General features: G+C 44.8%; 1 long non-coding RNA gene across 1 annotated transcript; it reads left to right on the forward strand.

Moving 5' to 3' along the window:
- Nucleotides 1–3,508: 3,508 nt before the first annotated feature.
- LOC147370254 (uncharacterized) lies at nucleotides 3,509–20,308 on the forward strand. The gene is made up of 2 exons (XR_015166080.1): nucleotides 3,509–3,607; nucleotides 20,113–20,308. It is a non-coding gene; the product is annotated as an uncharacterized LOC147370254 (long non-coding RNA).
- Nucleotides 20,309–27,157: the final 6,849 nt, after the last annotated feature.

Consider the following 27,157-nt stretch of genomic DNA (forward strand, 5'->3'; position numbering starts at 1 on the left):
CTTTTCTTTTTGTCAGTGGTTTCCTTTGCTGTGCAAAGGCTTTAGAGTTTATATTAAGTCCCATTTGTATATTTTTTTGCTTTTATTTTTTGTACTTTAGGGGATGGATAAAAAAATATTTCTGTGGTTTCTATTAGAGTATGCTGCACATATTTTCTTCTAGGAGTTTTACAGTATCTGGTCTTACATTTAGGTCTTGAATCCACTTTGAGTTTATTTTTGTGTAGGTATTTGTGGTTCTAATTTCATTCTTTGACATGTAGCTGCCCAGCACCACTTGCTGAAGTGACACTTTTCTTCATTGTATGTTCTTGTAGATTAATTGACCATACGTGTGTGTGTTTATTTTTGAGCTTATTTTCTGTCCCATTGATGTATGTGTATTTCTTTTTTTTTTGCCAGTACCATTCTGTTTTGAGTGCTGTAGCTTTTTAGTATAGTCTGAACTCAGGGACCATGATTCCTCCAGCTCTGTTCTTCTTTCTCAACATTGTTTTGGCTATTTGGAGTCTTTGTGCCTCCATACAAATTTTAAAATTATTTGTTTTAGTTCTGTGAAAAATGCTATTAGTATTTTCACAGGGATTGCACTGAACCTGTAGATTGCCTTGAATAATATAGTCATTTTAACAATATTGATTCCTTCAACCCAAGAACAGGGTATATCTTTTCATTTGTTTGTATCAACTTCAGTTTCTTTAATCAACATCTTATGGCTTCCAGAGCATAAAGTTTTACTTCCTTAGTTAGGTTTATTCCTAGATATTTTCTTCATTTTGTTGTGATGATAAATGCAATTGTTTCCTTATTTCTCTTTCTGATACGTCATTGTTGTAGAAATGCAACAGATTGCTGTGTATTAATTTTATGTCCTGTAACTTTACCAAATTCATTGATGAGCTCTAGGAGTTTTCTGGTGACATCTTTAGGATTTCCTTTACAGAATATCATGTCATCTATATTAACTGGTAACACTTTGAGAACCTACCTTAATGAATAAAACTGATTTTTATGTAAAGAGGAAGCCAGCCACCTCTCTACCTTGTGCCAATGCATGAATTTCTTCTCTGAGTATCCAGTATGGAAGCATCTTGATGCAACTGGTCTACATGGTCCTGGTTAAACATTCCCTGATAGCAGGGAATGTTTTGACATTCTCAAGGTCACCAATTTTGGGTGGATCCTTATTCAGAAACTAAAAACAAGGTGTTGTCCACATGGACAATGAGTTTCTTCTTGTCTTCCATTCTCGACTTGCACTTGAGGCATCCAGATACCAATGGGGTTATTTTCAAGTAGTGGTGCCATTTCATATTTCCACTAGCAATGATGAGAGTTCCTGTTGCCCCATCTCCTCACCAGCATTTGATTTGTCAGTGTTCTCAATTTTGGCCATTCTAACAGGTATATAGTAATATTATACTGTTTTAATTTGCATTTCCATGATGACATCTGAGAGAAGTATCTTTCCAGATGGTTTATTTGTATCTGTTTTTTTTTTTTTCCTTTGGTGAAATGTCTGTTAAAGTCTTTGGCTCATTTTTAATCTGGTTGTTTTTTTTCTTGTTTTTAAAAGTTAAGGATTTTTATTCTTTGTGTTTTGGAATAATGGTCCTTTACCAGAAAAACGCTTGCTTCTTGGAAGAAAAGCTATGACCAACCTAGACAGCATATTAAAAAGCAGAGACATTCATTACTTTGTCAACAAAGGTCTGTCTAGTCAAAGCTATAGTTTTTTCAGTAGTCATGTATGGATATAAGAGTTGGACCATAAAGAAAGCTGAGCTCCAAAGAATGTATGCTTTTAAACTATGGTGTTGGAGAAGACTCTTGAGAATCCCTTGGACTGCAAGGAGATCAAACCAGTCAATTCTAAAGGAAATCAGTCCTGAATATTCATTGGAAGGACTGATGCTGAAGCTGAAGCTCCAATACTTTGGCCGCCTGATGCAAAGAACTGACTCATTAGTAAAGACCCTGATGCTGGGAAAGATTGAAGGCAGGAGGAGAAGGGGATGACAGAGGATGAAATGATTGGATGGCATAATCAACTCTATGAACATGAATTCCAGGAGTTGGTGATGGACAGGGAAGCCTGGTCCATGGGGTCACAAAGAGACGCGACTGAGCAACTGAACTTAATTGATCAGATGTGTCTTTTGCAAGTATTTGTCTCCCAGTATGAGGCTTGCCTTATCAGTCTTTTGACACTTGTCTTTTTCAGAGCAGAAGGTTTTAATTATAACAAGGCCCAGCTTATAAATAATTTCTTTCATGGGTTGTTCCTTTGTTGTTGTATCTAAAATATCATCACCATGCTCAAGATCATCTAGGTTTTCTCCTATGTTGTCTTCTAGGAATTAAATAGTTTTGAGTTTTACATTTAGTTTTATGATCCATTTTGAGTTAACTTTTGTGAAAAGTATATAAGTTATGCCTAGATTCATTTTTTACACGTGGATGTCCAATTGTTTCAGCACCATTTGTTAAAAAGATTATCTTCGTTTCATTGTTTCGAATTTGCTCTTTTTGTCAGAGATCAGTTGATTATATTTATGGGGGAATATTTCGGGTCTCTCTATTCTGTCCCATTGATTTATTTGTCTATTCTTCACCAATATCATGCTGCCTTGACTACAATAGCTTTATGGTAAGTCTTGGAGTTGAGTGGTCTCAGTTCTCCAACTTTGTTCTTCTCTGTCAACAATGTATTGACTACTGAGTCTTTCCCCTCTCTATAAACTTCAGGATCAGTTTGTTGCTATCTACACAATCTCTTGTTGGAGTTTTAATTTCTGAATGCTTTTGTGATAGAAATTTCTTTTTTCCCTTAGCAGCTATTCTTTGGAACACAATTTGGAAATAACATGTTTTATAATTTGCTGGAGAAGGAAATGGCAACCTACTCCAGTGTTCTTGTCTGGAGAGTCCCATGGACGGGGGAGCCTGATGGGCTGCCGTCTATGGGGTCACACAGAGTCGGACATGACTGAAGTGACTTAACCTTAACCTAACCTTTTTGGTGCAACTTATGTAAGTTCCTAAATTTTTGTGAATGAGCTTCTCCAATGGCTCTTCAAGTTTCTTTGTATGTCTCGTTATATCTGCTGTAGCCCTGGGCACATAGTAGATACTTAGCAAAGCAAATTTTGTTCCACCAGTTCATTTGGTTCTGTGTTCTATTTCACAGAGCATTTCAGCCCAGCCCCTTGTGAAATGGCCCCACCTTCAGGCAGTCAGTGTCATGTCCTGGAAGGAACATTGTAACAAAACAGTCTCTGTAGCTTACTTTCCTCACTTATAACTTTAGCATCTCAAATGTTTAATAAAAAGCTCCCCTGTGTTATTAGCTACCTTTAAATTCTTTGTAATCGTGAATTGGGGCCTTAAAGTTGGTGAAATTTTATGATTTAAATATGCAAAACAGAAGAAGAGGGTGTAGCCTTGTGGAAATAGGTGAAGGCTAACCAAAGGAGAAAATCAAAGGGTATTTACTCAGAACTTACTAGAGTACGTGAGTTAGTCACCATCACTTGTGTTTGGGAGAGCGCCGAAGTCAAGGAGAGGGGTAGAAAAGCTTTATAGTGGAAAATAGGAAAAGCTACAGGTATGTCTTGATTGGAAGGTATTGCTGTGGGGAAACTAGAAGGGGGCATCCTGTTTAATTGGATGTAATGGGCCTCAACAATTTGGATTTTTCTGGTTGGTCTTAAGTTGGAAACAGGGGCAAAAATTAGGGAAGTTCTCAGTTATTAATCAAATTCTGGCCAATTGGGGTGGATTGTTTTAGGGGTTATTGTTGGGCTTTCTGGATTGTTATTAGATACGGGAGTCTGACTTACTGCAAGTCTGATTTATAGCGGGCTGGTTTCCTGGGCTGATTACTGTAGATAAACGTTTGGTTTCCTGGGCTGGTTGCAGCAGAGTTTGGGTCAGAGTTCTATTTTTATGTACAACCTGGCCATTACTCATTTGTATATTCAGTCTTTCATTCTTGTTAACTACTTGGGTAAAATCCTCAATTCAACTCAGGTCAAAAGTATGTGCAGCATCATGGTTTGTGTTTCTGGTGAAAACAAAAACAGATGAAACTATGTATTTTTCAGATTTTTTTGGTTTTTCTTACAGTTCATTAGTATTACAAACCATTCATTGATTGCAATAGTTAGACTTTTCTGATTATGGAAAAGGCATCCTCTTAAAACTCATGATGGTGGTGAGTTCACAAAGACGTAAAGAACATCTGATACCTGTGGTCTCAGAATGCTTGAGCCCTTTCTCTTGTTCCTGTGGGAGTTGGCAGTACATCGCAGAGTATTTAACTGCCTGTGCTGGCTGTCTCTCAGGAAATCAATGAAGATTAGACAAGGTGTGTGTACATACGTCACTTTGCTGTACAGCAGAATCTAACAAAACATTGCAAATTAACTATACTTCAATTAAAAGAAAAAGACTGGATATGACTCCATGTCATATTTCTTAGCAATTTTGGAACAATTCTCAGGATCTCTGTTTATTTTCTTTTTTAAAAAAGAAAGGAAAGAAGTCCCTGTCCAGGGATCCCCACACTCTCACCCATGGATTGTTTTTATACTGCTCAAGTCAAGACTTTATTTATTTATTTTTTCATTTAAAAATGGTCATTAAACAAGCAAAAAAAAAAAAAAAAGGAAACTATGTGAGCCATGGTAAGTGACTGACAAAGTCTAAAATATTTACTGTCTGGTTCTTTAGAGAAAACATTTAGCCAGTTGCCAAGCCCTGTCCTGGTCAGAGAGCCTTTGCCAGGTTTTATAAGTAGGATCGTCTTCGTTTTCCGGGCGTGGGGGTTGGGGGGTGGGTTGGTGGAGGCACTTCCTGACGTGTCCACACAGTAGCTGGAGAGGAAACACCAGTCTTTCTTGTTAGGCTGGACCAGGGCGGGGAGTAGCTGGAGGTGCTCTCGGGGGATCTGACGTCAGCTGGCTCCCAGGAACTGTGTAGCTGAGAGCCTTGCTTTGTTGTTTCTAAACCGTCGTCTCCTCCGGTGTGACTGCTCCCCGAGCGAGTCCTGCTGCTCTTTCCAGTCCAGCCCGTGCCCTGGCTGCACAACAGTCAGTATTTTCTATTTTTTTTCAAATATGTTAGTCACTCAGTCATATCCGTCTCTCTCTCTTTTTTTTGGTAAATTAATTAATTTATTTTAATTGGAGACTAATTACTTTACAATATTGTAGTGGTTTTTGCCGTCAGTTCAGTTTAGTCGACCAGTCATGTCCGACTCTTTGCGACCCCATGGACTTCAGCATGTCAGGGCTCCCTGTCCATCACCAACTCCCAGAGTTTACTCAAATTCATGTCTATGGAGTTGGTGATGCCATCAAGGCATCTCATCCTCTGTTGTCCCCTTCTTCTCCTGCCTTCAATCTTTCCCAGCATCAGGGTCTCTTCAAATGAATCAGCTCTTCACATCAGGTGGCCAAAGTATTGGAGTTTCAGCTTTAACATCAGTCCTTCCAGTGAACACCCAGGACTGATCTCCTTTAGAATGGTCTGGTTGGATCTCCTTGCAGTCCAAGGGACTCTCAAGAGTCTTCTCCAACACCACAGTTCAAAAGCATCAATTCTTCGGCGCTCAGCTTTCTTCACAGTCCAAACCTCACATCCATACATGAGCACTGGAAAAACCATAGCCTTGACTAGATGGACCTTTGTTGGCAAAGTAATGTCTCTGCTTTTTAATATGCTGTCTAGGTTGGTCATAACTTTCCTTCCAAGGAGTAGGTGTCTTTTAATTTCATGGCTGCAATTGCCATCTGCACTGATTTTGGAGCCCCAAAAATAAAGTCTGACTCTGTTTCCCCACCTATTTCCCATGAAGTAATGGGACCAGATGCCATGATCTTAATATTCTGAATGTTGAGCTTTAAGCCCACTTTTTCACTCTCCACTTTCACTTTCATCAAGAGGCTTTTTAGTTCCTCTTCACTTTCTGCCATAAGGGTAGTGTTATCTGCATATCTGAGGTTATTGATATTTCTCCCAGCAATCTTGATTCCAGCTTGTGCTTCCTCCAGCCCAGCGTTTCTCATGATGTACTCTGCATATAAGTTAAATAAACAGGGTGACAATATACAGCCTTGATGTACTTCTTTTCCCATTTGGAACCAGTCTGTTGTTCCATGTCCAGTTCTAACTGTTGCTTCCTGACCTGCATACAGATTTCTCAAGAGGCAGGTCAGGTGGTTTGGTATTCCCATCCCTTTCAGAACTTTCCACAGTTTATTGTGATCCACACAGTCAAAGGCTTTGGCGTAGTCAACAAAACAGAAATAGATGTTTTTCTGGAACTCTCTTGCTTTTTTGATGATCTAGAAGATGTTTGCAATTTGATCTCTGGTTCCTCTGCCTTTTCTAAAACCAGCTTGAACATCTGGAAGTTCACGGTTCACATATTGCTGAAGCCTGGCTTGGAGAATTTTGAGCATTACTTTCCTAGCATGTGAAATGAGTGCAATTGTGTGGTATTTTGAACATTCTTTGGCATTGCCTTTCTTTGACTGGGATTAAAACTGACCTTTTCCAGTCCTGTGGCCACTGCTGAGTTCTCCAAATTTGTTGGCATATTGAGTGCAGCACTTTCACAGCATTATCTTTCAGGATTTGGAATAGCTCAACTGGAATTTATTTCATCACCTCCACTAGCTTTGTTCATCGTGATGCTTTCTAAGGCCCACTTGACTTCACATTCCAGGATGTCTGGCTCTAGGTCAGTGATCACACCATCGTGATTATCTGGGTCGTGAAGATCTTTTTTGTACAGTTCTTCTGTGTATTCTTGCCATCTCTTCTTAATATCTTCTGCTTCTGTTAGGTCCATACCATTTCTGTCCTTTATCGAGCCCATCTTTGCATGAAATGTTCCCTTGGTATCTCTAATTTTCTTGAAGAGATCTCTAGTCTTTCCCATTCTATTGTTTTCTTCTATTTCTTTGCACTGATCACTGAGAAAGGCTTTCTTATCTCTCCTTGCTATTCTTTGGAACTCTGCATTCAAATGGGTGTATCTTTCCTTTTCTCTTTTGCTTTTCGCTTCTCTTCTTTTCACAGCTATTTGTAAGGCAAAAAACAAACAAAAAAAGTCATGTTACGTAGCCTTAAATTATTCTGATTAGTGTGGTAGCTACTTCCATTTTCACTTTGCTTTGTAGGCAAAAATGTTGTTCTTGTTTTAAATGATTCAATGATGGAGTCACTTAGAATGATCATTATCCTAACCCTTAATATATTCACATTTTAAAACATGAAATTCAAATAGAAATAAAACCCTAAATGTATTTGAAACTCGCTGATACCTTCTTTTTTCCATACGACAAATCCATTGCCTTTCATACTTATTTTTATTGCATGGTAAATCGATGGGGAACAATAAAAACCCAGAAGCCTGAATATCAGGAAGAAAAGGAGACTCGGTAGCAACTTGTTGGTAATGCTCTGAAATACTTATTTTTTCTGAGCCACAAAAGCAATGTCTGTCAGCATCTTTTTTCCCTTTAATAATGGAGAAGGAGGTCTTCTCTAAGAGGTGGCCCAGGAGTTGGTGATATGGCAGTACCTTCTCAGAACTTTATCACCACTTTATTTTCACAGTTCTTATTTTTGTTTGTTTGTTTTAAATTTTTTGACCTTGCAGCATATGGGAACTCAGTTCCCTGATTGGGGATCGAACCCGTGCCCCCTAAGTTGGAAGTATGGATTCTTAACCACTGGACCATGAGGGAAGTCCCCAGTAGTTCTTGTTTTTGTCAGTATTTGTTCCTCTTCCCTCCCTGGATCATTGTTAGAAGTGTGAGTCATTCGGACAGGTTAGTCTGCATTTACTATCTATACGTCTGTTTACAACCCATTTTTCCCTTCACCAAGCTCATCCAGCCTCTCCAGCATCACTGGCTTCTCTCTGCCCCAGCTGCTAAAACTCACCATTCCCTTGCCTGATTTACTCATTAGACTCTAAGCCATTTATGGGCAGGGACTATGCCATACTCTTCATATTCTGAACAGCCTACAGGGAGCCTAGAATATAGGCTTAGATAAACTTTCCTCTATAGGTGGGTAAAGCTAAACCAAACTATTTAATAACACAGAGGACTCACTCTGTTACAAGCATGAAGTGGCTGTACATAATCCTCAAAAAAAAAAATAAGCCAACAGCTCCATTATAATCTACACTCACACGTACGTGAGATGGAGGTGCAGTGGTCATCGCAGACCTTCTGGCTTTAGAGCAGAGGCTGTTGAAAGCTGTTTCTCCTAACACTTTGCTCCTAGACACCCTGGCGGTGATGATGGTTAAAAGTCCCCGTAAAAGGCCCCTCATCCCACCAGGGCAAGAGAGGGCAGTGCTCGAGCACAGGTACCAGTCTGTGCAGAGGTCTTCCCCGAGCTCACCTTGACCGGCCTTGTGAGTGCGTGAGGATGCCGGGCATCCATCCAGACCCTTGGCTGTCAAGCCGCCTGGTGCCCCTACGGACCCTGCGATCAGGACCCTTCACACAGGCTGCTGGCACTCCAGCCTTCCTTGGTCACTTGTCTTGAGCCCCATGACTTCTTCTCCTTGAGCTCTCTCTCTCCCTGCTTTCTTCCCGCGTCTACTTGGCTGCCCTCTGCCCTCTTGGCTTTGTTTTCCGCTCCAGCTGCTCTGGCTCTTTCTCTGGCTGAGCCTGACCGCACACAGCCAGCCCACACCCTGATCCTTCTGTCCCTGGCAGCTTTGGACAAAACTCCCGCTTGACCAAACTCCAACCCCCAGTGCCCACATGGCCCCTAAGGCAGGATTCCTCCAGTGCTTTTCACATGGCTGAGCAGGTAAATCGTGTGGTGGGTTATACAGCTCTAGCTCCAGAGTGGGAGACGGGGGTTAGAAAGCCTTTGGTATCAGACTTGGGCTGATCTCCCAGCCTCACCTGTCACCCACTCCTTGGTTCCCCCACAACTCCTATTCTCCCTTGTCTGAGGGACTTCACACATGAGATTCCCCCTTCCTGGGAGACTCCTCACCCCCACCCTCCACCACTGACTCCAGCTCATTCTTTGGGCTTCAGTTTGACGTCACCCCCCTGGGGATCCCGCATTGCGCTGTCCCCCAACCCTGGCCTGAATCACGTAGGTGCCGTTTCTTCCTTCTCCTTTGTCATCCAGCACCTCTCCATCACCTCCATGAGGGCTGTGTGCCTCACTACGCAGCACAGTTTAAACTCCTGTACAAGAATTAGCTCAACTGATTCTCCCTGCCAACCCTGAGACAGATACCTTTTTTTTTTTTAATTTTTAACATTCTTAATATACTTGTCAGAGGTTATTTTCCATTTACATTTTCCACAAGCTATTGGCTGTATTCCCCACACGGTACAGTAAGTACAGCCTTGTGGTCTATCCGACACCCAACAGTTGGGAAATTCTACCCCTTCCAACCACGGGTGACCACTAGTTTCTTCTCTATATCTGAGTCTGCTTCTTGTTTATTTATTTATTTTTAACTATTTAGGTCTCTGTTTCACAGATGAGAGAAATTAAAGAATATGTATAAGGCTACACCGGCAATTAGGTGCCGTCAGGGGTCGAACCCAGGCCGTCTTGCTCTGGAGCCTCTTGCTGTCGTTATTCATACCTTCCTCCTCTGTGTCGTGTTTCTCACACCACATGGCACTGTCTGATCACCCCTGTTTTATTCACAGCTGCATCCTAGCATGAAGCGCATATCCTGACAAAAAATAAGCTCAATTAACACTTTTTTGTGCAATGCATGCCTGAATTCTGCTTCTTAATATTGTGTGTCTCCCAAATTCAAATAACACATTCCTGATTCTTGATCTGATGAGATCAAATGTGACAGGAAAACAAGGACGACCAGCAGACGGGTGTGTGGTCTTTGGTCCCTTAACGATCTCTATGTTAATCAATTTTACTTGATAGGAACAATTGAAGCCAAAAGGAAAGGGCTGTCTATCTCTGCCCCACATTTTACACAGTCCGATGGAGGCAGAGCATTTAGGTGACTGGTCCAAGGTCACGCATGGAGCCGGTGACAAACAGGAAGCCAGGTTGGCTGACCTCCAGTCCTGTGTCCTTTCTCTGCACCTGGTCAAACAGAAACGCCTGTCACATGAGGGCATCAGGTAAAACAAACACCAAGCCTTCAACTGGCTTGATTCTGACTGCAAACGGCACAAAGCTCCAGCACTCCCTGGGACGGTGATCAGCCCAGAGTCAACACAGGGCATCTGATAGGGAGGCACAGTTGGCCCAGAAAAGGCTCAAACTCTGCAAAGCTCTAGGCATGTTTTGCCTCCAGCTTGGTCTATTGCTGTGCGACCCTGAGTGCGTTCCTTTACTTCTCTGGTTTCCAGTCCCTTCTGTAGAACTGAATGTTTGCAACCCCCCTCGAATTCCATGTTGGAGCCCTAACCCAGAATGTGATGATATGTGGAGTAGGCCTTGGGAGGTAATTAGGTTCATGAGGTCATGAGCTAGGGGACCCATCACTGGATTGGTATCCTTGTAAAAAAACAAAAACAAAAATAGCATCTATAAGCCAGGAAGTGGCCGCTCACCAGGAACAGAAACCGCCCCTTGATTTTGGACTTCCAGCCTCTAGAACTGTGAGAATGAATGTCTGTGGCTTAAGACCCTCGGTCTCTGGGATTTTCTGACAACAGCCCCAGCTGATTAAGATGAAGGGTTTTATGAGCTTGATCTTGAAAGCTCCTTCTGGCTCTGCGGTTCTAACATTCTTTCTCAAGGTCCCCTCTGCTGCTGGCTGAGTTCCCTCCTGCTACTCTGCTGTCCACCAGCCACTCCTCCTCTCTCGAAGGCTTTCTCCAGCCCCTCATCATTAATCAGAATCATCTGCCAATGCAGAGGTTGAGAGCATATCTCAGCTTACAGGTGTCTGAAGAAGAAGCAGTGCCTTTGGGTCAAATCCAGATACTTCTCTTTAATTTATGTGACCTTGAGCAGGTTCTTCTCTTGGCCTCCATCTGCAAAGTTCATTTAATAATACTTACAGGGCAAAGGTCGCTGGAATTATTAAGTGGAATTAAACATGTCCAGTACCCAAATATTACCATGTGTTTCCTAGCAGTTTGGGGCTTCCCTCATAGCTCAGTCGGTAAAAAATCTGCGTGCCATGCAGGAGACCCAGGTTCGATTCCTGGGTTGGGAAGATCCCCTGGAGAAGGGTATCGCAACCCACTCCAGTATTCTTGCCTGGAGAATCCCATGGACAGAGGAGCCTGGCAGGCTACAGTCCATGGGGTTGCAAGAGTTGGACATGACTGAGTGACTAAAGAAAGAGAGAGAGTGCCCATGTAGATGGGGTGTCTGAAGCATTTTTCTGGAAAAAATTCTACAGTAAATAATTTGCCTTTACAGGGGACTATGGTCTCTCAGCTTTTCATTGTAGGGTGAATATGACCATGGACAGTATGTAACAAATGGGCATGGCTATGTTTCAATAAAACTTTATTTATAAAAGCAGGTTGCAGACTGGATTTGCATCCCTGCCCAGCAGCTGCATGTTTTTCTGTTCTATAGATTAGATTATGATTCTCATTACTTTTTCATTGAAACACACTTTAGGCTGTTTTACACTGGGTCTCTGTCTTTCTCCTCCCCTTCTGGCCTCGCCCTTCTTTCTCAGATTATAGGCACCTTGACAGCAAGACGAGATGTTCTCATTGATGTCTCTTCACCAAGATTTTCAAGCACAAGCACTCTTAGAAGTGCTGCGTTGTTGAAATGGAATGAAAAGGAATCCCCCCACTCTGATTCCAGGCCCAGAGTCCAGCATCTGAAGGCCCCCAAACACAACTGGAGAAGACATCCTTTCTCAGGACCTATGGGGCCTGAAGACGGGGTGGACTTTGCTTTCCAAAGAGATGCTGTGCTTTGAGTTCAGTGACTCACCCCAGCTGCATGCTGGCGAAGTGGCCAGCAGTGGAGTGGGCGTGGAGGCCCTGGCAGAGGTTTCCTGTCCCCCCAGCCTCACCTTGGGCTCTGCTGATAGGGAACCTGTTGTTCCTCGTCCATTGTGTGGTGCTGAGGGTGATGGGCAGGGTGGGAAGCAGCTACTTATTTCAGGGAGCTCAGCTCAGTGAAAACAGATAAAGGGTCAGGAGGGGAGGAAGTGGGTACTTGCCACACTAACGCACCAGCTCGGAAATTAAAGTGACCTGTCGGGTGAGTGTCCTCAAAGCAAGGATGACATTTGCTGAGAGTCTGTCTGGGCTTGGAGTGGGAACCGGGCTCTGAGATGCTCGTCACTGGAACATGCAGAGATTAAGTAGCCCATCTGGCAGTTATTCTGCCCGTCTCAGGGTCCTGGCCGGCGGCCAGGCAGGAACAAACCACGCGCTTTTCCTTTAATCCTAGTGCAGCTCCAACAGCACCCGCAGGCCCCAGCTCCGCGGGATTAGTCAGGGCCACCCTGCTTGGCTCTGCAGTAGGGAAGCCCCTACAATGCCCCTGGCTGCCCCCAGGGCCCGCGACACGGCCAGACACCAGGAGGGGCCGGGGCGAGCGTGGTGACGGGAGGCCCTGGCTTTCAGCGTCACGGGCTTAGGTTGACTCCTGGCTCTGCGGAGACAAGAGGAAGAACTTCATCCTCCTTCAGGGGAAAGATGGTTTCTGGGGACTGACTTTTGGGCTCCACAGTTTAACTGTGTCACCCGCTCTGTGAGTTGGGCACTTTGCTTACGTTCTGGGTCTCGGTTTCCTCCCGGTGTGAAACGGGAGCAGTATGGTGCCTCCTCCAAGGGCTGTTGTGAGCATCACACGAGCCCGTGAACATACACACACACCCCACAGATATATACATACACACCAGACATCACACACACCACACCACACACACATGTCACACACACCACACATACACACACACACCACATCACACACATATACAAGACACACACACACACCCCCCCCACACATATCACATATACCACACACACCACGCACACACCACACCATACACACACAACACACATACCATATACACAACACAACACACACACCACACATGCAACATACAACACACACACAACACATCACACACACACTACATCACACACACAACACACTACACACACCACACATGCAACACACAATACACACACACCACACACACAACACACCACACATGCAACACACAATACACACACACCACATCTCACACCACACAATACACACACACCACATCTCACACCACACAATACACACACACCACATCTCACATACACACAACACATCACACATACCACACACAACACACACACATAGCACATCACACACATACACAATACACACACACCCAGCACACAACATATCACATACACTGCACACACAACACATCACACACACAACACACATACCATACACACAACGCACCACACACACAACACATGCAGCATGACTCAGTGGTAAAGAATCCGCCTGCCAATGTGGGAGACGCAGGTTTGATCCCTGTGCTGGGAAGATCCCCAGAGAAGGAAATGGCAACCCACTCCAGTATTCTTGCCTGGGAAATTCCCTGGACAGAAGAGAATGTCCAGGGGGTGTCACAAGTCGGACAGGACTTAGTGACTAAACAATGAGAACAAATGACTGGAGAGTATTTCCTCACCCATAAAGGGGAATAATGACAACCGCTTCTCAGGGTCCCTGTTAGATGAAATCATGAAGGTGAAGCCCCATCCCTGGTGCATAGGAGGTCATCAGTGAACGTCGGTCACTCTGTGGCTCCCATCACTGCAGATTCATTGTGTGACTTTAAGTTAATCATCAAGAATCTCAGATTGTAGACCAGCTCTGCCAACAATTAGCTGTGTGGCCTCAGGCTGGCTACTGGCCCTCTCTGTCCTTAGATGTCTTTACTCTAAGATGAGTGAGTCAGACTAGATTTTTTCTTTCTGCTTTAATATTTCAGCTTTTGTGGAAGGTTGGGGAAACAGCATGGATGATGGCTTTGTAGAGATTTGCCTTTCACACTAGTTTGACGTAGACGGGAGAGGGTCACAGGCAGAATGTTCCAGCATGTGACAACCGGTGACACATGACAAGGCAGGGGCCCCCTGTGCAACCCACTAAGATTTCTTTCTTCCAAAGAAGAGAGTGGCTTCCTTCCCCCTTAGTGGCCCTTGGACTCATCATCACCATCACCACCAGTATCACAATTATATTAAAGAGGTATTAATTGCTTCACACATATTAATTCATTTGACCCTCACAATAATGAGATGCCATTATTAGCCTCGTGTTGCAGATGAGGAAACAGGACACAGAGAAAGTAACATAGCCAGAGTAACACACATACTAAGTGGAAACGGGCTTTGACCATCATGGTTAGGGTTCTGAGGCTGCCTCTTGGCTGCAGGACTTACCTGGCGAGCCAGGTAAACGATCAGACTCCTGGCTGCAGAATATCCAGTGAAGCGGGGCAAGCCGGGTAAGTTCACCCAGTATCAAGTGAACTGGGCCAGGGGCAGATGGACTGAGTTCATCAGGGCCCATCTCACCCCTGCTGGAGATTGAGGGCAGATGGCACGTCTTCTCTGGGTCACGGCTGCCCAGCTTCTGAGGGTTGATTAAGAACGCTGCCTTCAGCTAGTCCTGGGAGAGGGGGCAGGGGGTGTCCTGTTGAAAGGGCACACTCAGTTCTTACCAGCCTCCTTGCTAGAATCCTCATGAAGGCAATGACATGCGTTACTATCGACACAGGATCATGTGTGGGCCTGAAAGGGCAGGTCATTGCCAAGGAAAGATGCTGAGGCATCTTAAGTGCAAGAAGACCTGAAACAGAGAATCAGAGATCCCACAGACCTTCCATATTGCTTGGCTCTGTGTCCTAAGAAACACTACGTATTAATGTGACATAAACCTCTGTGTGCTTTGGTTACTCAGCCTCTTTGGAGAGGTCCAAGGTAACCTCCCAGGGCTCTCTGGAGAAGACAAGCAAGAGTGCACTCATGTGATGTTCAGAGAATATCCAGAATGTGACCCCACTGCTTCCACACCGGCTCCAAACCCCTTGGAAGCTGCTACCATGTCATTAAGACAATTCACCAAGCATTTAACCTTTGGCTGGATGCAGTGCTTCCATTTTACAGATGAGGAAGCTGAGGTTCAGGCTTAAGTCAATTGATCACAAGCACACAGGTTGTGGCAGGGCTGGGATGCGCACTCTGAACTGCTCTGATCCCACGGAGGAGGATCTCACCCCTTAGCTGAACGCACAAGGTACTTGCAGTCTTATCCCATCATCCCTGCTCACTTGTGTCGAGCACGGCCGCCAGAAGTTCTTGCTGCTCCCAGACCCTCTGCTAACCCTAACCCATCTTGCTTCGGCCCATGCATCTGACAGGATTTCCCCTTCACACTTTTCTACTCATTTACTAACATCAGGCGTCATTGTCACAGGAGGTATTTTAAATTATTTGTTCACCAAATTCTGAACAGCTTCCAGGCTACTCTTTAATCCATCTTCATGCATTCAGTCTTTTCTTCACACTTCTGACCTATAGACCTTTCTAGAAGATACATCTGATCCCACCTTTAGTAGCTTCCTATGATTGTTGAACAGTTCCCTGGTTGCTCAGTGGTAAAGAATCCACCTGCAATGCAGAAGATGTGGGTTCGATTCTTGGGTTGGGAAGAGCCCCTGGAGAAGGAAATGGAAACCCACTCTGGTATTCTTGTCTGGAAAATCTCATAGCCAGAGGAGCCTAGAGGGGTGCAGTCTATGGCATTGCACAGAATCCGATGTGACTGAACAACTAAACCACCACCATTATTGGTGAGGTGCCTGGCAGACAAGACCAGTTCTGGCTGTTTCTTGCCTCCCCTTCTCTTGAATCCTGCCCCACCTGCTCCCCCACCCCACTCTGAACTTGGATTAGTTCCTTGGTGGGTGCTCCCTCTCTCACCTCCTCCCCTTCTGTCTCAGTCAGCTCAGGCTGCTGTAACAAAATGCCATAGACTGAAGGGCTTAAACAATGTATGTTTATTTTCTCTCAGTTCCCAAGGCAGGAAGTCCAAGATCAGGGTGTTAACATGGTTGGATGGTGGTTACAGCTTTCTTTCTGGTTGACAGATGGCCACCTTCTGGCTATATTCTGATATAGCAGAGAGGGAAAGCGGGAGAGAGAGAGCTGCAGTCTCTCTTCCCCTCCTTCAGTTCAGTTCAGTCACTCAGTCATGTCTGACCCTTTGTGACCCCATGAACTGCAGCACTCCAGGCCTCCCTGTCCATCACCAACTCCCAGAGCTTTCTCAAATTCATGTCCATCATGTCAGTGATGCCATCCAACCATCTCATCCTCTGTCATTCCCTTCTCCTCCTGCCTTCAATATTCCCCAGCATCAGGGTCTTTTCCAATGAAAAGAACTTTTCCAATTTCCAAAGGTCTTTTCAGTTCTTCGCATCAGGTGGCCAAAGTATTGGAGTTTCAGCCTCAGGATCAGTCCTTCCAATGAATATTCAGGACTGATTTCCTTTAAGATGGACTGGTTGGATCTCCTTGCAGTCCAAGGGACTCTCAAGAGTCTTCTCCAACATGGAGAAGACTAGTACCCTTGTAAGGAGGGGAAGAAGAGTTGGAGTCTTCTTCAACTCTTCTTCCCCTCCTTACAAGGGTACTAGTCTCTCTATAGAGCATATGATGTAAGCATTGGACCACAAAGAAGGCTAAGCACTGAGAATTGATACTTTTGAACTGTGGTGATGGAGAAGACTCTTCAGAGTCCCTTTGATAACAAGGAGATCAAACCAGCTGAAGCTCCAATACTTTGGCCACCTAATGTGAAAAGCTAACTCATTGGAAATGACTCTGATGTTTAGAACAATTGAGGGCAGGAGGAGAAGGGGGTGACAGAGGGTGAGATGGTTGGATGGCATTACTGACTCAATGAATATGTCTTTGAGCAAACTCTAGGAGATAGTGAAGGACAGGGAAGCCCGGCATGCTGCAGTCCATGGGGTCACAAAGAGTCAGACCTGACTTAGTGACTGAACAACAAACAACAGTCTCTCTATGGGGAAAGAGGGTGGTTTCCCCACCCTCAGGATTTTATCTAAAACCCTAATTACCCCACAAAGGCCCGACTTCTAAATACCATCACATTGCAGGTTAGAGTTTCAAGATAGGAACCTGGCTGGGGTGGGGTGGTGGTGATTTAAGCATTCAGTTCATAGCACCTTATCATATGGTCCTCTGTCTTCCTGGAAGCCTCTACTCTGCCATCTTCAATGAGGAATGTTTGTTTATTCTGGCAATCTGGGTTTAAATCATCTCTTCTAAACCAAGACAAGCGCTTTCCTGGTGGCTCAGTGGTAAAGAATCTGTCTTCCAATGCAGGAGACATGGGTTTGATCCCTGGGTCAAGAAGATCCCCTGGAGAAGAAAATAGCAACCTGCTCCAGTATTCTTGCCTGGGACCGAGGGGCCTGGTGGGCTATAGTCCATGGGGTCACAAAAGAGTTGGACGTGACTTAGAGACTAAAGAACAACAAACCAAGACAGATCTCTGGGTGTGTTCCTACAGCGCCCTTCAAAACCTCCTACCAACATACACACACACAATATGCTGTTTGTTAAGGTCTCTTTTCACTGAAAGACAGTGAGATTCACAAGGGCAGGTAGCCTGGCCACTACATGCAGAGATCCTGGTACCTAGCAGCTGCTCCATGGACACCAGTAAGATGGATGGGTGATTGAGTGCCGGGATTCACCAAGATCACATCCAGAGCCTTGGCATTCTAAATTCCCATCCCAGAACACTTCTCTGAGTTGATTTGGTCCTGGACCCTGCTGGCAGGCTCACTCCCTAGTCCAGATTATTTTCTTAGTGACTCTCACCTTTACCCCTTATTAAAGACCATAGGACACGGTGCTCCCTATCTTGTTTGAACCTTTCCATTATAATTCTGTTACACTTGTTATATTTTGTCTGCTACCCAAGTTGTGATTTTATCTTCTTTAATTTTTACATCAAAAAAGTCTTCAAATTTTGGACCATCTACAATTTGCATAGTTTTTGTTTTTTTCCCCTCCTCCCATTTCCTTAATTCAAGGCACTGACTTAAAAATACAGTTCAGTTGAAGCTCGTAGGCAATTATTGTCTGTTAGTTGTGATCAAGCATGGGCAAAGCATTGTCCCGGTCTCCAGGGAGTGTGCAGTCTTATATCTCTGAATTCTGTCTGACTCCAGGCTGTAAGGAGAATGTGTTGGGGCATTTCTTGGCTCTGGACATTACACAGATGCTAGTAACTTGTCTCCAGGAACTGACTGAGTGGCTTAAGACAACAGGCATTTATTCTCCTACAGTTCTGAAGGCTAGATATCTAAAGTCAAGGTGTCAGATTGCCCATATGTCTTCCAAAGGCTCTTGAGAATGTTCCTTCCTTGATTTCCTCTAGCTTCTCCAGGCAAAAATACTGGAGTGGGTAGCCATTCCCTTCTCCAGGGGATCTTCCCAACCCAGGGATGGAACCTGGGTCTCCTGCATTGCAGACAGATTCTTTACCATCTGAGTTACCAGGGAAGCTGAACTTATGGTAGCAGTCATCAATACTTGGTGTTCTTTGGCTTCTAGAAAGATCACTCCAATCTCTGTGTCCAACTTCACAAGGTATTCTCCTGTGAGTTTCTGTTTCTCTTAACATCACCAGTTATGCTGGATTAAGGGCCCACCTTAATCTACCATGACCTCATCTTAACTTGCTTACATCTGCAGAGACCCAGTTTTCAAAGGTCACATCCACATATACCAGGGCTTAGAACTCAAATACATATCTTTTGAGGGACACAAAGCAATCCATAACACTGGACCAGGCACTGTGCTAGAAGCAAGGACACAGAGATGAAGGATAATGGTTCTGCTTTGGAACCAACAGGATCTAAAGGGTTAGTGGGATGAGTCAGACAAATAAGCAGATAAAGAATGTATAATGCAATCAGTTCCAGAGTAGTTGCATTAGCAAAATGCATCTCTTTCCAGTAATCGGGTTGCTTCCCTTAATTTTAACATTTAACTTTATTTTCTTATTTTATTGATTCCTAAGGTTGGTTACACACTGGTGAACTGAAGTTATGATTCAAAATGGTGACAATTGCCACTCCTCGGCAAGGACCACTCCCCAGGGTCTCAGTTTCCTCATATGTGAAAGAATCAGTTGGACACACTATTGGTTCTTAACTCCAATAACCCACCAGAATCCCTTGGTGAGAATTCAAAAACCACTGTGACCTATATGGGAAAAGAATCTAAAAAAATGAGTAGATATATGTATGTGTAACTGAGTCACTTTCCTGTGCAGCAGGAAGTAATACAACATCGTAAATCAATTACTGTTGTTCAGTCTCCAAGTTTTGCCTGACTCTTTGCAACTCCATGGACTGCAGCACATCAGGCTTCCCTGTCCTTCACCCTCTCCTGGAGTTTGTTCAAACTCATATCCAATGAGCAGGTGACACCATCCAACCGTCTCATCCTCTTTCATCCCCTTCCCCTCCTGCCCTCAATCTTTCCCAGCATCAGGGTATTTTCCAGTGAGTCAGCTCTTCATGTCGGGTGGCCAAAGTATTGAAGCTTCAGTATCAGTCCTTCCGGTGAATATTCAGGTTAATTTCTTTTGGGATTGACTGGCTTGATCTCTTTGCTGTCCTAGGGACTCTCAAGGATCTGTTTCAGCAGCACAGCTTGAAAGCATCCATTCTTCAATGCTCAGCCTTCTTTATGGTCCAGCTCTCACATTTGTACATAACTACTGGAAAAACCATAGCTTTGACTATATGGACCTTTGCTGGTCAAGTGATGTCTCTGCTTTTCAATATGCTATCTAGGTTTGTCAACTATATGCTAATAAAAATTAAGCAAATTACTACTGACAGCTGGGTGCCCCTCAGGGATTCTGATTCCATTATTCTGCATTGGGGTTTGGACATGACTATTTTATAAAGACTTTCTAGATTATTCTAATAGGCAGCAGGCCAAGGACTAGAGGCCTTCAAGGTCATTTGGACCTACCTGCTCTGCAGGTCATGGGTTCTCATCAATTATGTGCTTTCCCTCCCAGGTTAAAGGTGCACCAGTGGCTTCTGCCAGAGCTGAGTCCAGGCAAGACTCCAGAGTGATTATCTTCCTATCTGTTAGCCAACTGCTACTCCTTCCGGCACTTTAACTCCCTGACTTCATAGCCTGAAAGCCTCTGAAGAAGCTGTCTACAATAAAATGCTCTGGGGCTGGGAGGGACCACCAGCCAGTACAGAAAAGAGATATCAGCACCTGTGAATTAGGTGTTAATTGTGTCCTGACAAAGCTGGCCCTGTGATGGGAGAATCTTCAGGGACCATGCATACTACTCAGGCCAGCAAGTCTCCTGCTTTCCTGGGCTCAGAAGTCCAGGTGGTAAAAGAGTTTGGGGAAAATAACCTGGTGGGAGGCCAGAAGCTGGAATGATAATTATAGGTGAACAGTTAGAAATGGCATGAGAATTTTAAAAGATTTTATCTTTTGTCTTTCTCATATCTATAATCCAGCTTGTTTCTAAGTAAGTCTTATTGGGTCTTCACCTGGGTTTAAATCCCCCTCCACCTTCCTTTAACTATGACCTTCAGTAAATTATGTAACCTCTCTGGGTTTGGGGCTTCCTGTGTGGATCAGCTGGTAAAGAATCCACCTCCAATGTGGGATACTTGGGTTCGATCCCTGGGTTGGGAAGATCCCCTGGAGAAGGGAAAGGCTGCCCGCTCCAGTATTCTAGCCTGGAGAATTCCATGGACTATATAGTCCATGGGGTCGCAAAGAGTGGGACATGATTGAGCGACTTTCACTTTCACTCTGGGTTTTAGTTTCTTCATTGTTTAAGCACAGCATCATTAGACTGTTGTGCTAAAGGTAAGGTTTACATGTGACACTGTATATAAATTTCTTAGTGTGATTCTAGCACACAGAGAAACATAATCAGTGTTTTCTATTACTGAGTTGTTCACCTAAATATTATTAGCTGTTGAGCCTTCTGATGAGAGCAGAAACTAAAGGGAATTAATTCCAAGTATATACCAGATGCTGGGTTAAAAAATTACATACATAGAATATCATTTAATATTTATCATTGACATGTGATGTAGGCATCATTATTTCCACTTTACAGTGAAGAAACTGAGTCCCAGTGAGGTTAAAGGTCATACAAAGGCCACACAGTGGCCTGTGGGTGAAGAGAGAGGCATTCTGTCTTGCCTATTTTTGTAGCCTCCAAAACACTCAGCACAAATACTGGATATCTTTTAGATTTTGCAAAAATCAATGTCAAATGGATAAATTCAGTGAATGAATGGCGCACAAAACAACGCCCCCCATTCCTCTTACGACTAGCCCCTACGCCCTTCACATGCCCCACTTGCCTGTCCAGTCTTGTTTAATTCCACCTCTGCTTGAAACCAGTCCCATGGGAGCTGCCTGTCATTCCAGGCTGCCTCCCGTCTGGAAACCTTTATGTATTAGCTCCCTTCTACCTGGAAGGTGGCCTCCGCTCTAACCAGCTTCAAAACAGTAAGTATCCATCCTTTTACTTGTGGCTGAAAGCCCCCTAGGGAAGGTCATCTTGCCCCCTAGACACAATCACTTCCTCTAACCTTGGTTCACACAGCACGATTCTGTATTTTTGCTAATACTTAATTCTGTGTGCTTGTGTGAGTACTGAATTCGTGTTAGGCCTCCTGACTAGGCAGGAAGATCTCTCAGAGCAGGGAGGACTAGTTGGCTTGCTTGTGTATTTTATATTCAGCTCTCTCCCCCCAGGACTCAGAGCAGTGCCTGCACAGAGCAGACTCTCCTAATGATATCACGACGTGGTAGGTAATTGAGTGCTATGAGTCATAAGATACAAACCAGACTCTAGTTTGTGCCCTTTTTTCTCTGCATCGTTTCATTCACTCGAAGTTATCTAGTCACTGATCAGAACAAGTCCGACCTTATCTCTCAGTGGCTTCACCTTTGCATCCCTTCGTTTCTGTCCACACTTGAACAAAGGCTACAGTGTTCAGACTGCTGACTAGCAGGTTTACAGGTGAAGCCTTTCATGTGGATCCAAAGCCCTGCAGAACCAACAGGTGATGGGGCCCTAAGGAGCTTGTTGTTTGCAGAGACGGGGATGGGCCTAGAGACTCATACAGAGTGAAGTAAGTCAGAAAGAGAAAAACAAGTTATCATACAAGAATACATACATGTGGAATCTAGAAAAAATAGTATGGATGAACCTATTTGCAAAGCAGAGATAAAGACATGGGCGTAGAGAACAAGCATATGGACGTTAAGGGGAAAAAGGAGGGGTGGGGTAAACTGGGAGACTGGGATTGGCATGTACACACTACTATGTTGGGGCTTCCCAGGTGGCACCAGTGGTGAAGAGCTTGCCTGCAATGCAGGAGACAGAAGAGACGCGGGTTCAGGCTCTGGGTTGGCAAGATCCCCTGGAGGAGGGCATGGCAACCCACTCCAGTATTCTTGTGTGGAGAATCCCATGGACAGAGGAGCCTGGTGGGCTACAGTCCAAGGGCTGCAAAGAGCTGGACACGGCTGAAACAACTTAGTACACACTCACCCACTACTATGTTTAAAATAGATATCTAATGAGAACCTATGGTATAGGATGGGCTTTCCGGTGGCTCAGTGGTAAAGAATCCATCTGCCAATACAGGGGACATGGGTTCGATTCCTGGGTTGAGAAGATCCCGTGGAGAAAGAAATGGCAACCCATTCCAGTATTCTTCCCTGGGAAATCCCATGGACAGTGGAGCCCAGTGGGGCTACAGCCCACGGAGTCACGAAAGTCAAACATGACTTAGAGATTAAACAAAAACAACCAACAACAACTGTATGGCACGGGGGAGTCTGTCCTACAGTCTGTCTGTAGGATATATATTATGTTAACCCGAAAAATGCATTCCAGTAGACAGCGCCTGCGTGCTAAGTCACTTCAGCCCTGTTTGGCTCTTTGCTATCCCATGGACTGTAACGCATCAGGCTCCTCTGTCCGTGGATTCTCAGGGCAAGAATACTGGAGTGGGTTGCCATGCCTTCCTCCAGGGAATCTTCCCGACCAAGGAGTTGAACCCGAGTCTCTCATACCTCCTGCAATGGCAGGTGGGTTCTTTCCCACTAGTGCTGGCTGGGACACACCCACTATACATTCAGTTCAGTTCAGTTCAGTTCAGTTGCTCAGTCGTCCAACTCTTTGCGACCCCATGAATCGCAGCACTCCAGGTCTCCCTGTCCATCACCAACTCCCAACTGAGTTCACTCAGACTCACGTCCATCGAATCAGTGATGCCATCCAGCCATCTCATCCTCTGTTGTCCCCTTCTCTTCTTGCCCCCAATCCCTCCCAGCATCAGAGTCTTTTCCAATGAGTCAACTCTTCGCATGAGGTGGTCAAAGTACTGGAGTTTCAGCTTTAGCATCGTTCCTTCCAAAGAAATCCCAGGGCTGATCTCCTTCAGAATGGACTGGTTGGATCTCCTTGCAGTCCAAGGGACTCTCAAGAGTCTTCTCCAACACCACAGTTCAAAAGCATCAATTCTTCGGCACTATACATTAAATGCAGACAAATACTGTTCGATTCCACTTACATGCACACACACATGAGGTATCTGAAATAGTCAAATTCATAGAGTCAGAAGCTACCAGGTAGACGCTGGGGACTGGGATTGGGGGTGGGGTAGGCGGGGGAATGGGGAGTTAGTGTTTAATGGGGACAGAATTTCAGTTTAGGAAGGTGAAAAACTCGGGAGATGGATGATGGTGAGAGTTACACAACAATGTGGATGTGATTAGTGCTGCCGAACTGTACAGTTAAATCTGGTTAAAATAGTGTGTTTTATTATGTGTGACTTATACTACACACACACACACATTAAAGAAGACGAAGGAGACCTGGAGGAGCTAGAGCTCATGAAGGCTGGGCAGAGCTGGACTGTAGAGAAGGGAGGTGTTAGGGAAGGGCGATTTTGCATCACTGGTAGATTTTAAACTTGTCTTAGCTTAGTGGTTAGAAGGTTCTAGGTTCTGGAAGCTGATTTCTTGGGTTCAAACCCTACCTCTACTGCTTGTTGGAGAGTTCCCAGGAAAGCTCATGAGCCTCTCTGTGCATTAGTTTTTTCATCTATTGAATGGAGGTTAGGGATCAGTTCAGTTCAGTCACTCAGTCATGTCCAACTCTTGAGACCCCTTGGACTGTAGCACGCCAGGTTTCTCTGTCCATCACCAACTCCTGCAGCCTGCTCAAACTCATGTCCATGAAAACAGTGATGCCATCCAACCGTCTCATCCTCTGTCATGCCCTTCTCTTCCTGCCTTCAATCTTTCCCAGCATCAGGGTCTTTTCCAATGCATCAACTCTTAGCATCAGGTGGTCAAAGTATTGGAGCTTCAGCTTCAGCATCAGTCCTTCCAATGAATATTCAGGACTGACTTCCTTTAGGACTGACTGGTTTGATGTGCTTTGTAATACAGGGGACTCTCTAGAGTCTTCTCCAACAACATAGTTCAGAAGCATCTCCTATCTAATGGGGTTATTAATAAGAATTTTTTTGTTCAATTGCTAAGTCATGTCAGATCTCTGCAACCCCATGGACTGCTGCATGCCAGGCTTCCCTGTCTTCCACTATCTCATGGAGTTTGCTCAAACTCATGCCCATTGAGTCAGTGTTGTCATCGAACCATCATCCTCTGTTGCCCCCTTTTCCTTATGCTCTCAATCTTTCCCAGCATCAGGCTCTTTTCCAATGAGAAGTAAATACATGAAAAAGTGTACTGGGCTTAGAACAGAGCCTGGCACATAGGATGCACCAGGAATGGTGACTGGATACTAGTTGTCACTGTTCTTGGTGTTTTGAATCCATGTAGAGAAAAAATCCATTACTATATCACTCCTGACCTCCTCTCCTGGAGGAGAGGACTAACTCAGTTCACTGGAGAGTATAGGAGGAGAAACTGGTCCTGTGGAGAAGTAGCTTTCTCTTAGGGGGTTCCTGGGGACACATGTTAAACCCAGCTCCTCCAGAATCAGACTTGCCCTTCCTTGGAGCTGCGTGGCAGGTGAAAAATTCTGACCAGTTCTGGAATTCAGAATTAGGAGACTGGAATGTCTGTGGCTATAAAAGCCAATTCTCTAATATCAGCTTAAGAGTGGTCGAACTTTGACCCCATCTGCTTGCCTCCTTTCTTCTATTTCTCCACTGATTTGGAACTTAAATAAAAAAGAGGATAGCTATTTACTGGTTGCTCTTAAAGACCCTCATGCAGAGGCTGAAGCTCCAATACTTTGGCTACCTGATGTGAAGAGTCAAGTCATTGAAAAACCCCTGATGCTGGGAAAGACTGAAGTCAAAAAGAGAAAGGGCAAGAGAGGATGTGATGGTTAGATAGTATCACCGACTCAATGGACATGAGTTTGAGCAAACCCTGGGAGACAGTGGAGGACAGAGGAGCTTGACGTGCTACAGTCCATGGGGTCACAAAGAGTCAGACACGACTTAGTGACTGAACAGTAACAACCGAAGATCCTCAATAGGATCAATTTAAATTGAGTAGAAAAGCATAAGATAATGAATGGCAGGGGTCTTAGTAACCCAAGAGCAGAAGGTTCACACTGAGAAGCTGGGTGACCCCAAACAAAAAGTCAGGGCCCTGGGACTTCCCTGGTGATCAGTCCAGTGGCTGAGATTCCTTGCTTCCACTGCAGGGGATGAGAGTTTGATCTCTGGTGGGAGAATTAGGATCCTGCATGCTGTGTGGAGGGGCCAAATACCCCCCTGCAAAAGTCAGCATCCCTTTGGGGTGGTCAATGGGAACAGCAAATCAGTTTAGCCTACATGGTCAATGGGTTTGATTTCTTCAGTTTCAGAGAACGTAGAGTAAGCTAATTCCTAGCCTAGCAGCCAGGGGTGCTGAAGATATTGAAACTCAAAGTGTCATGGCATCTATTTCTAGCTGTAGACAATGAGTTGTGAGTTCAGACTCCCAGCAGTGACTCAGATCAATGTGTATAATGTGTGTGGAACCCACAGGTGTGGCATGATACACAAAGAGAGGACTCAGGACACAGTGTGCCGAGATCAGATACGGTCAGTGGGCTGCAGGGCTGTGCAAACAGAGCACACATACTCAGGCTGAGGGATAATTATGGGCGGCTATTTGTTGACCATTGCGTGGAGCACGCTATCTAACCCAATTATTTAAGATGACTTGCAAACCAAACTAGGAGCAAACATACGGGCAAAAGCTGAGCCTTGAAACTTGGAAAGGACACCGCAGTCACATGACCACAGCAGTAGGAGGACTCAGAAAGGGAGCAGCAGAACTCGGTCAGTACGACATGGAGGAGCAGTTCACCCCAAACCAGAGCAGTACTCTTTTCTTTGTCATACCTGGCTAGATAGGTATCTAGAAGTAAATCAGAAATAAATGTTAGACCACATTATAGGTCAACAGTTCGTGCATGCATGCTAAGTCGCTACAATTGTTTCCAACTCTTTGTGACCCTATGGGCCATAGCCTGCCAGGCTCCTCTGCCCATGGGATTCTGCAGGCAACTGGCACAGGTTTCCAATTCCTCCTTTAGGGATCTTCCTGACCCAGGGATTGAATCTACATTTCTTATGTTTTGTGCATTGGCAGGCATGTTCTTTACCGCTAATGCTGCCTGGGAAGCCCCATAAGTCGTTGGTGTGTGTGTGAATGCTAAGTCGCTTCAGTCGTATGCAATCCTTTGCAATCCTATGGTTCAGTTCAGTTCACTTCAGTCCCTCAGTTGTGTCCGACTATTTGCGACCCCACGAATCGCAGCACACCAGGCCTCCCTGTCCATCACCAACTCCCGGAGTTCACTCAAACTCACGTCCATCAAGTCGGTGATGCCATCCAGCCATCTCATCCTCTCATCCTCTGTCGTCCCCTTTTCCTCCTGCCCCCAATCCCTCCCAGCATCAGTCTTTTCCAATGAGTCAACTCTTCACATGAGGTGGCCAAAGTATTGGAGTTTCAGATTTAACATCAGTCCTTCCAGTGAGCACCGAGGACTGATCTCCTTCAGAATGGACTGGTTGGATCTCCTTGCAGTC

Source organism: Bos grunniens, chromosome 6 (genome assembly GCF_055505025.1).
Source record: "Bos grunniens cultivar Pamir isolate PY7600 chromosome 6, Bosgru_T2T1.0, whole genome shotgun sequence".
Classification (NCBI taxonomy): Eukaryota; Metazoa; Chordata; class Mammalia; order Artiodactyla; family Bovidae; genus Bos; species Bos grunniens.